Source organism: Corylus avellana, chromosome ca10 (assembly GCF_901000735.1).
Source record: "Corylus avellana chromosome ca10, CavTom2PMs-1.0".
Classification (NCBI taxonomy): domain Eukaryota; kingdom Viridiplantae; phylum Streptophyta; class Magnoliopsida; order Fagales; family Betulaceae; genus Corylus; species Corylus avellana.
The window spans coordinates 13,907,240-13,920,461 of NC_081550.1; positions in this window are offsets into that span (position 1 = coordinate 13,907,240).

Consider the following 13,222-nt stretch of genomic DNA (forward strand, 5'->3'; position numbering starts at 1 on the left):
TCTAATGTTTTCAAGAAAACAACTACCTTCAAACTGTGTGACAATCGAGTTGTAGGTGGCTTTGGCAAGAGTTGTTGGGTGGTCCCTCTTATGTGGGGACCACATGGACTACAACAAAACAAAGATTTTTGCTTGTAGTAGAATTCTAACACACTATACGTGTGTTTCTGAGAGACAAAAAGAAGAGAAAAATAAGGAGAAGAAAAGAAAGAGTGCGCCGCAAGGAGAGAAAGAAAAAGAAAAAGGAGAAAAAAAAATGCTTTCGCGTATTCACATCCGTCAGAGATTAAAGGTTCGTTTGTGGTCCGATCTTGATGTAATTTTTGAGTGTTGCTCCTGATGACGAGTGCTACGTATTGACTGGTGTCGTTCGTTGGAATTCCTCTTCAATCGCTTGGTTGCTAATACCTACTTGGTGAAATATTTCGTTATTCTTGTTGGAATCCACTTTTGGGTGATAAATTTATGTTTAATCCAAGAATGCATGTATTCTTGATGTGGTGGTAACCTCTAGATATTTCTCTAGGGAAGACAATTGTAAAATCATTATTGTTGATAGTTGAAAATTTAACTAGACTAGGTCCCGTGTTTTTTACCTTCACATTTGAGGGTTTTCCACGTAAAAATTTTGGTGTCTTGCCTATGGGTTTGCTTGATTATTATTTTGCTACTGTGTTACTATTTAATTTGCAAATAGTGGGGTAGATTAATTTCATTGAGCATCTGAAATTGGTGTTCACTCCTAACACATTATTTGGTAAACTACTATATATTCAACCTCGTTATTGTTAGAAATAATGCAAAATGTGTTCCTATTAAATAGCCTAATTCTTAACAATTATAGGTGTGTTCAGAGTCTTTTTATATTTTTTTTTCCAGTTTCCTTATGTTTTCTATGTACTATATCTCATCCATAAAAAATAAGAAGGTAATTCTCTCAAATGCTTTGCCCGGCCATTTCCTTCCACGTATGCTTGAATAGACAATAGACCCAATGCTCCAAATGGAAGTTACAAACAAAACACACAAGTCTTTCCATACGTCTGCTCTTCTCTTCATTATGTTTCCTTCTTCCCTCTTACGCACAAGGTGGACTTTGAAAAAATATAATAAAACAAAAGGAAATGCTAGGTGTTCTTCTAGTGTTCTCCTAGTGTCCTCCTAACTATGATGTGACTTTTAGAATCACCAATAGATTGACTTTAAAAGTCAATAATGATAATCTCTAGATTTAAAGTCAATATTAAATCACCAATGGCTTGTAAAATGTTTCTTTTAAAATCACCAATAGATTTTGTTTGGATTTTCTATTAAATCGCAACAAAATACCCCTTTTTAGGAAAAAAATATTTAAATTTTTTTGCATGCTGTTAAATTCGAACCAACGCCTTAATCTTTGTAATTTTTTTCTTTTCTTTTTTTCCTAAAACAAATTGGAGTATATTGGAAAAATTTAGTGGATGGGTGAGATTGCAAACAATTGAAAGATAGATACACTAAATTGTGAGAAATTAAACTTTAAGGTGACATTGCAAAAGTGATGGCAATTCATGGGGGGTTAAGTGAAGTTTTCCCAAAAAATTACTTAAAACCCCATACGGTAAGTATAAATGACAAATAATTCCCTATCTTGAACTTTTATTTGAAATTTTGACAAAAACCATGCACAACCATCCTAAATCCTTAGGGGTGGTTCGGCTACCTCGTTCGCCAATTTGGAGTGGTCCAACCAAACCCTATATATATTTTTTTGTTTTATATTTTTATATTTATATTTTTTTTTTCTTTTGTTTTTTCTTTTTTTTATTATAAGAAAAATGTGTTGTATTATTATTAGTACTAATATGACATTTGGGGATTGAGATTCCCTAGAATTCCTTTTAAATTTGAGATTATCAGTCATTCATCTCATCTAAGCGTCTAAAATAAGTTATGTTTTCTCATTAAATGCCAAAACATGGCTTATTTTAGACGTTTAGATGCGATGAACTGCTAAATTTTATGAATTTGAGAATCTCAAATTGAAAGAGAATTCTAAGGGATATCAATCCACCAGTTGGAGGGTTTTCTACAATAAGTTTAGACCAAAAATGAAGGTGGAGAGTTGTGTTATTTATGCTCACATGAAGAGTTTTAAGAAGTGACGGAGCCACGTGGAGACTAATAAAAGCGATGGCCCCAACTAAAGCTGGAAAAAAAAAATTAAGTCTAATATGTTTGGCTAATGGCCCCTCCAAAAATAGTCAACAACCCAACAATTAGCCTATACATGGTTGTGTGCACAAGTTCAAGCTGTTTCTCTTTAATGTAGTGGGTTTGCCATTGGCAGCAGAAAACTCCCACAAAGCTGGTCAAAGTCCATCTTTATATGCTTGTTGCCGTTGCCGACAAGTTTCTCATTTTTCTTTAATTTGACGCATCGCTAGCATGTGACAACTTGCATTATTATCTTGACAAACTTGCATAATTAGGGAGGTATAGCTAGCTGTTCTACAATTCTCTCTCAATTTTCTCTACTAACTAGTACTCTTGCAACTTCGTATTTGGCCTTCAACACAGCTTCTTCATCATGACTCTCTTCTTCCATACTTCAATGAGATGTATTCTTGAGTTTTAGAGACGAAGATGCTCGTAAAACTTTCACTGCTCATCTATACACAGATTTACATCGAAAAGGAATCAACACCTTCATGGATGACAAACTTCGAAGCAGAGAGGAAATTTCACCAGCACTTGTCAAAGCCATTGAAGAGTCAAAGATTTCGATCATTGTACTCACTAAAAACTATGTATCATCCCGATGGTGCTTGGACAAGCTGATGAAGATCCTCGAGTGCAGAAAGACAAGGGAGATACTAGTTCTACCACTGTTCTATGACGTAAATCCATCGGAACTACTGCATCAAACCAATAGGGTTGGAGAAGCATTCACTGAACTTGCAAAAAGGTTCAACGATGATGAAATGAAGGTGGTGGGGTGGAAGAGAGCCCTAAAAGAAGTGGCCAATTTATCCGGGATGTATTTGGGAAATAGGTATTTCTAACCACCTTTGCTGTCTCCCTTTTATATTGTTCTTTTTTTCTTCTAATTATGGTACATCCCATATACACATGTTTTCATGCATGCATGTGGACTATTTTACATTTAAAAATGTCTACTTGTAATTAACCTTTTAAATAATCTTTGTTCTAAAATTAATTAAACTCGGCCGATTCTTTTGTTTTAGATGTGATAATTTGCTTAAATAACTTTTTCATGACTTAAAAAAAAAAAAAAAGAAGGAAAATGAACTTTCCATTTGTTGCGCACATATCGGGGTTGTTTGTCAAACTCCTCCCCACCCTAAATACTATTCGCTTCCTTTTTCCAAAAGAATCAACATTACAACCTTTTTATTATTATATCACATCATTTATTTTTACTACTATTCAAATAAAAAAATCACTACAAAACAAAATTTTCTACTTTTCAATACCACTTTTTCACTTTTCTATACCAATTATTATTATTATTGTACGAAAAGTATGAACAGTGCTATGGTGCATAACAAACCCCCTCATAGTTATGAATCACTAACTTTTCTTTCTAGTCCTACTTTTTTAATACATAATTTCTCTTCTTTTTATCTGAAGGTAACTCATTAGTTAGTATGTTTTGTTATCTTTTTGTATCGGTAGGAATGAACCTGAATTTATTGATGAAATCATCGAAGGGTTGAATTCAAAATTAGTTAATAATACATACTTTCAAGTTGCCCAATATCCAATTGGAATAAAGTCTCATGTGCAGGATATGAAGTCGCTTTTAGATATAGAGAATAATGACAGCACATGCATGATAGGAATCTTCGGAACTAGCAGGATTGGTAAGACAACTCTTGCCAAAGCCATATACAACTCGACTGCTTCTCATTATGAAGATAGTTGTTTTCTTGAAAACATTAGAGAAACTTCCAACAAAAAGGGCCTGATCCATTTGCAAATTAAACTTATTTCTAAAATCCTAGGAGGTTCAAGTCAAATCGTTGACAATGTTGATCAAGGAATTACTTTGATACAACAAAGGCTTCGCTTAATAAGGATACTTCTAGTTCTTGATGATGTGGATCATTTAGACCAATTAGAAAAGATAGTTGGAAAAGGCAATTGGTTTGGTTTAAGAAGTAGAATCATCATAAAAACAAGAGATAAACATTTTCTAACTAAACATCAAGTTTTATCCTATGAGGTGAAGGAATTGGGTAACTTCAAAGCTCATAAGCTCTTTAGTTGGCATGCCTTTAATAGAGATAGACCTAATGATGATTATGTGAAAGTCACAAATGATGCAGTGTGTTATGCTGGAGGATTGCCACTTGCTTTGCAAGTGCTAGGCTTGAGTCTAAAGGTAAAGATATCTTTTATTGGAAAAGTAAATTGGACAAGTACAAAATAATTCCTCACGATGATATTCAAAAAAGACTTCGAAGAAGTTTTGATGGATTAGATGAAAATGCAAAGAATATTTTCCTTGTCATCGCATGTATCTTCAAAGGAGAGAATGTAGAATATGTCACAAAAATAGTAGATAGTTGTGGTTTTCACTCATATAGTGGCATAAAAGAGCTAAAAGATAAATGTCACATAGCTGAGTTTTCGGATAAATCATTGGTGATGCGTGAATTGCTGCAAGAAATGGGTAGAGAAATTATTCCAAATTACAAATTTTGAATGAGTGGATATACAGGATAACATAATTGCAGAGGGTGGACAAGATGAAGAACATCCTCACGATCAAATTGCAATTATTGTTGGAGTCTACAGTGATGGCCACGAAATTTATTGACCTCATGGAGATTACCATAAAACTTGCTATGGATCTCTGATCAATTATGGTAGCATTCCTATGTTCTTCCAGAAGATTTTAAGCTAAAGAGAGGAGATAATCTTCAAGTTTGCTTAAGTATTTTCCAGTATCATACAGGTTTGAATTTTATATCTGTGAAACATTCAAACTCAGTGTTCTTTAAAGGTTGCGGATTCCATTTGGTACAAAAGCATAAAGAAGAAGCGATAGATTTAATTCAACCTTCAAAGAGATGCCGTGATGGTGATAATGAATGATGATGGCAACTTGGAATCCAATTGTTACCCACAACAAAAGCGACATTCTTCAACACTTGGCACTTACAATTCGTATGAAGAGAATAATGTAATTTAGGTGTGGATTTACTTATCTCTTTTTCAAACCCGATTTTGTTACCCATTTGAAATTACTATTGCTTTATTTTTTAGGGTCTTGTTCGTGCTTTTATATATAGTTTTCAGCTTTACGATTTAGGTGGCATAAATTCATCAGCAATGAAAACTAATAAATTCTTGACCTGCTTGGCATATTGAAGGAGTTCCTTTTGCTTTGGCTTTTGTGTGTTTTGCAGGACTTGGACAATCTGACAGGCAACTCACATGCTGCAACTTCTACTTCAGATGTCACGTTAGTGATTTTACTCTCCATAGCCTCTCTTTATAATTCTTTTTTTATTTCTGTTTTTGTTTTTTGTGCAAGTATTATGCTCTTTTGTCCGCAAGTGGTAGCTCAATCGTCTGTGGACCACGCCTCATAAATCGATAATCACTAGTTCGAATCCTCCCTCCCTCTTCCCTTGTCTGGACATGTCAAAAAAAAAAAAAAAAAAAAAAAAGTATTATGCTCTTTTGTCACTTCTTAATCATGGCCATGCTCTTTTATAAGATTGGAGTTAACCTAATATGCAATTTTGCTAATTGTTGAGAAAGGAAATTATTTTCTTTGTTCAAGGTCTAGTTAGATTTTCTTCACAATTTTTTTTTTTCTGTCTTTCTTTCTATTTTTGTTTTTTTTTTTTTTTTAAAAAAAAAAATTTAAGCAACAATTACAAAGAGGAAAAAATAAAAAATAAAATAGCTTGATATAGTGACACACTATAATAAATGGAGAAATGATCATATTATCTATATCTCAATTAACCAACGAATCGTCGAGTTCCAAGACCATTTATATTTATTACAGAAAAGCACAATCATCATTCTTTGTAGGACACAAGTAGGCCTCCTAAAATTACTCCAATTACTAAGCCAAGAAAGACTCTATTTTTTCATTCCTCAATTGAAGGAATGTAGGCGAACTGAGAATTTTAGGCCATTACCTTCTTCTTCTTTTTTCGTTTATAATGGTTTTGTTAGTTCTTGTGTTGGCTTAATTCAGTTCCAAAATGCAGATCCTACTGTTCATGGCTCAAACACTGATATATAATGCTCAGAATCCAATCTCCACCGTTCATAATATAGATTCATGTGTTATGAACGTCCTTGGAAAATTTCAGCTCAATCAGACCACAAACGCCCATCGATCAGAGCTGTTGATCAAGACTGGACAGGCCAGGTCCGGACCGCAATTCCCCGGGTCCGGACCTCATTTCCAGAAACTAAAATCTTGCTCCGCAAAGCCGTGTCCGGACCGCCCATTAACATGTCCGGACACCCCGTAAGTTTTAGGCCCAAAACGTGATTTTAAGTGGGTTAGGTCTAGGGTTTTGTCGGGGGTATATATACATCATTATAGAAGAGAGAAGTACGAATTTTTACCCCCAGAGAGTTCATCGGAGGCTGTGCTAAGAGAGATCATATGTGGTGAGCGTTAAATTGAATCTCTTAGAGTTTTAGTTATTCCTTTGATAAATTTACGATTGAGAAGTCTATCGGAAGGGTCCGGTAAAGGAGAATCACGTTGAAGAAGATTGTGAGCAAGGAGACGAGTTGTAGGCTTGTCGATCTTACAGAGCCAAGGTCTTGCAAAGGGTTGTAAGTGTTCCTAGTATCTGTGATCTCTGGATAATCTTTTGATAGTGATTTCCTGGGTTTGGCTGCCCCGGAGAGGTTTTACTTTTAGATCGGTTTCTAAAAGGTTTCCTCTTCGTAATCAAAATATCTGTGTCTGCCTCTTTATTGCTTTATATATTTTGGGTGATTGAATTGTTTATTGCTTCATAATATTAATTCCGCATAAATTGTGATAAACAAGTTTTTGGAGTCGGCATAGCGTTTTTCAATTGGTATCAGAGCGGGTTCACTCTGTGAAGGATTAAATTCCTGAGTGTGATCTTTGTTTCTTGTTTAAGATGTCTCAAACCCTTAACACTGTGCCTAATTTTGATGGATCAAATTATGGCTATTGGAAATCCTGTATGAGATTTTTCTTAAAATCTATAGACGTTTGGCATGTCATTGAATCTGGATTTAAAGCTCCAGATAAGCCGACAGCTGAATGGTCTAATGTTGAAAAACAAACTCGTATGGCGAATGACAAAGCTATGAATGCTCTATGCTTGGCAATTTCACAAACTGAGTTCTCCAGAATTTCAAATTGTGATAGTGCCAAGGATGCATGGGAGATCCTAGAAACTACGTATGAAGGAACTAATCTTGTTAAAGCTTCAAAACTTCAAATGTTAGTTTCTCAGTTTGAGGATATTAAAATGTTAGAGGATGAGACATTCAATGAATTTTTTGGTAAACTTAGTGAAATTAGAAATTCCATGATAAATTTAGGAAAGAAAGTTTCTGACACTAAGCTTATTAGAAAAGTTATGAGATCCCTCCCTGAAAGATTCAGAATGAAGGTAACTGCTATTGAGTCATGCACTGATCTTAATACCATGAGGATAGAAGAGTTAGTTGGTGCTCTTCAAACTTATGAGTTTTCCTTGCCTCAACCTAGGAAAAATAAGGATATTGCCCTTAGAACTCTTAGGAAGAACTCTGATGAGTTATCTGATGAGGATTCACCAGATGATGAGGAACTTGCATTGATAGCTAGAAGGTATTTTAGGAATGAACATAGAATTTCCAAGAAATTTGGAAAACAAAAAGAGAGTACTCAGGGTAGAAATGAAAGAGACCCACGTGGTCCAAAATGTTATGAGTGTTCTGGCTATGGTCATGTGCAAAAGGATTGTGCTAACCTCAAGAGTAATAAGCCAAAAGGTCAAAAAGCTTTCAATATTACATTGAGTGACACTGATGAGGAAGAAACTCCTAATTATATGGCTTTTGGTGCATCTTATGATTATGATGATTCTAATCAATCAGATGTTCAATCTGCCCCTGATAATGAATCAAATAGGGTTAATGATCTTCAAAACTCCTTTAACAATTTAATGGAAAAGTTTTCTATGCTTAGAAATACTAACTTGAAAATTGTTAAGGATTTTAAGAATCTTGAGCTTGAAAGGGATAATTTGTTGAAATCTTTGAGTGATTCACATGTTGTTTGCAATACTCTCAAATCTGAAAATCATGTGTTAATTGCTAAAAATAAATCCCTTCAAAATAATCTGATTGCATCTAGAAATCACTTGAGTAAATTCTCTAGTGAAAAGCTTGATAAAATGTTGCATATTCAAAAGCAATCTAGCGACAGATTTGGCTTAGGATTTGATAAAACTGCTTTTTTGTCTTCTAACCGTGCTTCTACTTCAAAGACTGTTTTTGTTAAACCAGTGAAAGTAAAAGAATCTTCAAGTGAAGAAAAGCAAGTAGTTGCTCCGACTCCTCAAGGTAATAAAGGTAAGAAAATATACATTGAGCCTCAAGTATCTTGCCCTACACCTAGAGTCGTGCATCCTCCTAGGAAATTACCTTCACAAAGGTTTGTCCTTACATGTCATCACTGTGGCAAAGTGGGTCACATTCGACCTCACTGTTTTAATTTGAAACCTCATGTGCATATAAATAAAAATTCCTATTCTAGGAAAGAAAGTGAGGATTTGGTCATAATGATGAGAGAAGTGCTATCTAGGCTAGATAAGTTTAAGCAAAGTCATAAGTCTAGACCTAAGATTTCTCAAGTTTGGGTTAGGAAGGATGATACCATTCACCCCTTGAGGGGGAGTGGTGATGATCTCACCTTATGTTGGTTGAGTCACCCACATGTCTAGGATTGTTTTTCTTGCATATCTTTGCATATCCTAGAGCATGTTGTTTTTCGTTTTTCATTGCATTTTTGTTTTATTTTGTTTTGAAATTGTATTTTGTTTGTGTGCATTTCTTTTGTGAAAAATAACAAAAAGACAAAAATATTTTACTTTGGTTGTTTTTTTTCTTTCTTTTCTTTATTTTGTCTTATGCACCTAGATAGTTCATTAATTTCTCATGTTGCTTTTTATGAATTTAATTCCTTACGTCTTGGAATGTTCTTAATATGCATGAGATGAAAATTTGTGTCAATGGACTTGTTTTTGTGGTTACCTAAAGCCTGAGCTTATGTGGTACTTTTTGCCTATGCTTTATTTCTTATGCACAGTTAAGCTTAAATTGAGGTTTTGTTTCACTTTATTTGTGAGGTCTGTTAGGTAGCCATATGAGGTTTTTAACTAGTCATATTTTTCAAATTGATCATATGCTAGTTGAACCTAAGGCTTAAAAATTCCTGCTTTCTCTGTTGTGATAAGCACCAAAAGTTTAAGGACACTTTCTCAAAGAGAAAAATAAACAAAATAAGGAAACAAATAAAATCAAAAGATCATATTCCAAAAGGAATTTATTTCATTGTGTCAAACTTGTGCAAAATATTTTACAAAGAGAATTGTATAGGATGAGAGTGGCTAGGCCCTAGTATGATAAGGTTTGACTTTTGATTTGATATACTTGTCAAAACCTCATGGTGGTGAAACTTTCTCCTCATTTTGTAAATTGAAAATTTTTCTCTTTGGATGGCTTACCCACACACCACACAAGCATAGGTTGAATGGAACATTTTCTTGGCTTGGGTTAAGCAATATGAGTTTCTAGCAATTTCTAGTCTCATGTATATTTTGCATATTTGGAGCATGTTTGGATCTTCATTGTACAATACATGAGTTATTGATGTGTTATCATGTGTGGTCATTTAACTTTTAAGGGGGAAAAACATGCTTTGCATTTTCAGTTTCCTGTTATTAATTGAGTCATACATTGAGGGGGAGTTTTGCTGATGTTTCTTTATAATCACGCATTCTACGTCATTTTTTTATCATGAGTTTTATTTATGTTTTCTTGTTCCAGATATGCCTTGATGTATTTTGTGAAGTGTTTCAAGAAACATGAAGACCTTTTGTCATTCTGTGACAAAAAGGGGGAGTAAATATGGGGAGATGATGGGATTGGCTCGACATTTTGGTTTTGTCACTGAATTGCCAAAGGGGGAGTTTGTTAGTTCTTGTGTTGGCTTAATTCAGTTCCAAAATGCAGATGCTACTGTTCACGGCTCAAACACTAATATAGAATGCTCAGAATCCAATCTTCACCGTTCATAATGTAGATTCATGTGTTATGAACGTCTCTGCAAAATTTCAGCTCAATTGGACCACAAACGCCCATCGATCGGAGCTGTTGATGAAGACTGGACAGGCCGGGTCCGGACCGCAATTCCCCGGGTCCGGACCTCATTTCCAGAAACTAAAATCTTGCTCCGCGAAGCCGTGTCCGGACCGCCCATTAACATGTCCGGACACCCCGTAAGTTTTAGGCCCAAAAACATGATTTTAAGTGGGTTAGGTCTAGGGTTTTGTCGGGGGTATATATACATCATTATAGAAGAGAGAAGCACGAACTTTTTCACCCCAGAGAGTTCGTGTGAGGCTGTGCTTGAGTGATTATTTTGTTGTGAACCAAATTGATTCCTCTTAGAGGATTTTTGTTAGTATTGATTGTGTGCTTAATTGAAGTCTATCGGAAGGGTCCGATAAAGGAGAATCACGTTGAAGAAGATTGTGAGCGAGGAGACAAGTTGGAGGCTTGTCGATCTTACAGAGTCAAGGTCTTGCAAAGGGTTGTAAGTGTTCCTAGTGTCTGTAATCTCTGGATAATCTTTTGATAGTGATTTCCTGGGTTTGGCTGCCCCGGAGAGGTTTTACTTTTAGAACGTTTTCTAAAAGGTTTCCTCTTCATTACCAAAATCTTTGTGTGTGATTGTTCATATTTTGGTGAATGTTTGTTTTGATATATATCTGTTAATTCCGCATAAAATTGTGATATTTATCTGTTTAGAATTTTTCAAGGTCAATAGCATCGACACAAAAGTATATGGTATTTTTTTTTTTGACATATTCGCACAAGAGGAGGGAGTTGAATTCGAACTAGTGACATTTGCTTCACTAGTTCGAATTCAACTCCCTCCTCTTGGTATGCTGATATTGTTAACTATTTAGCCATAAATTGAATCCCTTCTCACTAGTCCAAACAAGACAAGGACCCTTTCTTCAAGCAAGTTCGATCCTATTTTTGGGAAGATCTGGAGTTATTCAAGTATTGTGCTAATTAGATAATCTGACGTTACATCCCTGAGAGTGAATTCCATAGTATTCTCACATTCTGCCATTCACTAGCTTGTGGAGGACACTTCAGTACCCACTACAGCCAAGGTTCTACAAAGCGGAATCACATGGTTGACCTTGTTCAAATATGTCTATAAATTTTGCTAGGCATGTGAGAGGGGCCAACGCCTTGGAGCTATGTCTCGAAGGAACATGATGCCGCTGAACCCCATCCTCATTGTTGAAATTTTTGATGTTTGGGGTATCAACTTCATGGGACCCTTCCCTCCATCTTCTGGGTATGAGGACATTTTGGTAGGAGTGGATTATGCCTCCCAATGGGTTAAAGCTGTGGCCACCAAGACCAATGATCACAAGGTCGTTGTCAAATTCATCCAGGCCAGTATTTTCAGCAGATTCGGTACTCCCCAGGCCATCATCAGTGATGGAGGTAAGCACTTTGCAACCGGTTTCTAAAAACCTTGCTCCTTAAGTACTCTCTCACACACAAAGTAGCCATTCCCTGCCACCCTCAAACCAGTGGCCAAGTGGAAGTTTCCAACAAGGAGATCAAGCATATCCTGGAGAAAACATTTAGGCCAGACCGCAAGGATTGTTCCTTGCGCCTCAATAATGCATAATGGGCCTATCGCACAGCTTACAAGACACTGATTGGAATGTCACCATACCAGATTGTTTATGGCAAGGCATTTGCCTCCCTATGGAACTTGAGCACAAGGCCCTCTGGGCAATCAAGCAGTTCAACTTCGACATGCAAGAGGCTGACTCCCACCGAAAACTTCAGTTGACAGAATTGAAGGAGCTGCACAATGATTCCTACGACAGTGCTCGCATTTACAAGGAGAAGACAAAGGCATTTCATGATCGACATATTCTACCCAAGTCCTTTACGCCAAAACAAAAGGTATGGCTGTTTAATTCCAAACTACGGCTCTTTCCTGGGAAGCTCTGTACAAGATAGGACTGGCACACTGGGCTCAAGAGCACTTTAGGTGCGCTCGATCCCAAACACGAGCCTACGTTCGAGCTTACCACAGGTAGGCTCGAGCGTAGATGCCCAGCACCTGCATTTACACACTTGTATGAGTACACTTCTACGGGCACCAGCGCCCCTACGCGCACGAGTTCACCCACACACACACTCACCTCTGCGCGAGTGCGATCGAGCGCACTAGATCAGAGGCCTCACGTGACCTTTTTAAGTCACATTTCCCCTTTCCCCTCATTTCTTTTTTCAATTGCGTTGTGACCTCCCTTTGAGCACAAGGCCCTCTGGGCAATCAAGCAGTTCAACTTCGACATGCAAGAGGCTGACTCCCACCGAAAACTTCAGTTGACAGAATTGAAGGAGCTGCACAATGATTCCTACGACAGTGCTCGCATTTACAAGGAGAAGACAAAGGCATTTCATGATCGACATATTCTACCCAAGTCCTTTACGCCAAAACAAAAGGTATGGCTGTTTAATTCCAAACTACGGCTCTTTCCTAAGAAGCTCTGTACAAGATAGGACTGGCACACTGGGCTCAAGAGCACTTTAGGTGCGCTCGATCCCAAACACGAGCCTACGCTCGAGCTTACCACAGGTAGGCTCGAGCGTAGATGCCCAGCACCTGCATTTACACACTTGTATGAGTACACTTCTACGGGCACCAGCGCCCCTACGCGCACGAGTTCACCCACACACACTCACCTCTGCGCGAGTGCGATCGAGCGCACTAGATCAGAGGCCTCACGTGACCTTTTTAAGTCACATTTCCCCTTTCCCCTCATTTCTTTTTTCAATTGCGTTGTGACCTCCCTTTGAGCACAAGGCCCTCTGGGCAATCAAGCAGTTCAACTTCGACATGCAAGAGGCTGACTCCCACCGAAAACTTCAGTTGACAGAATTG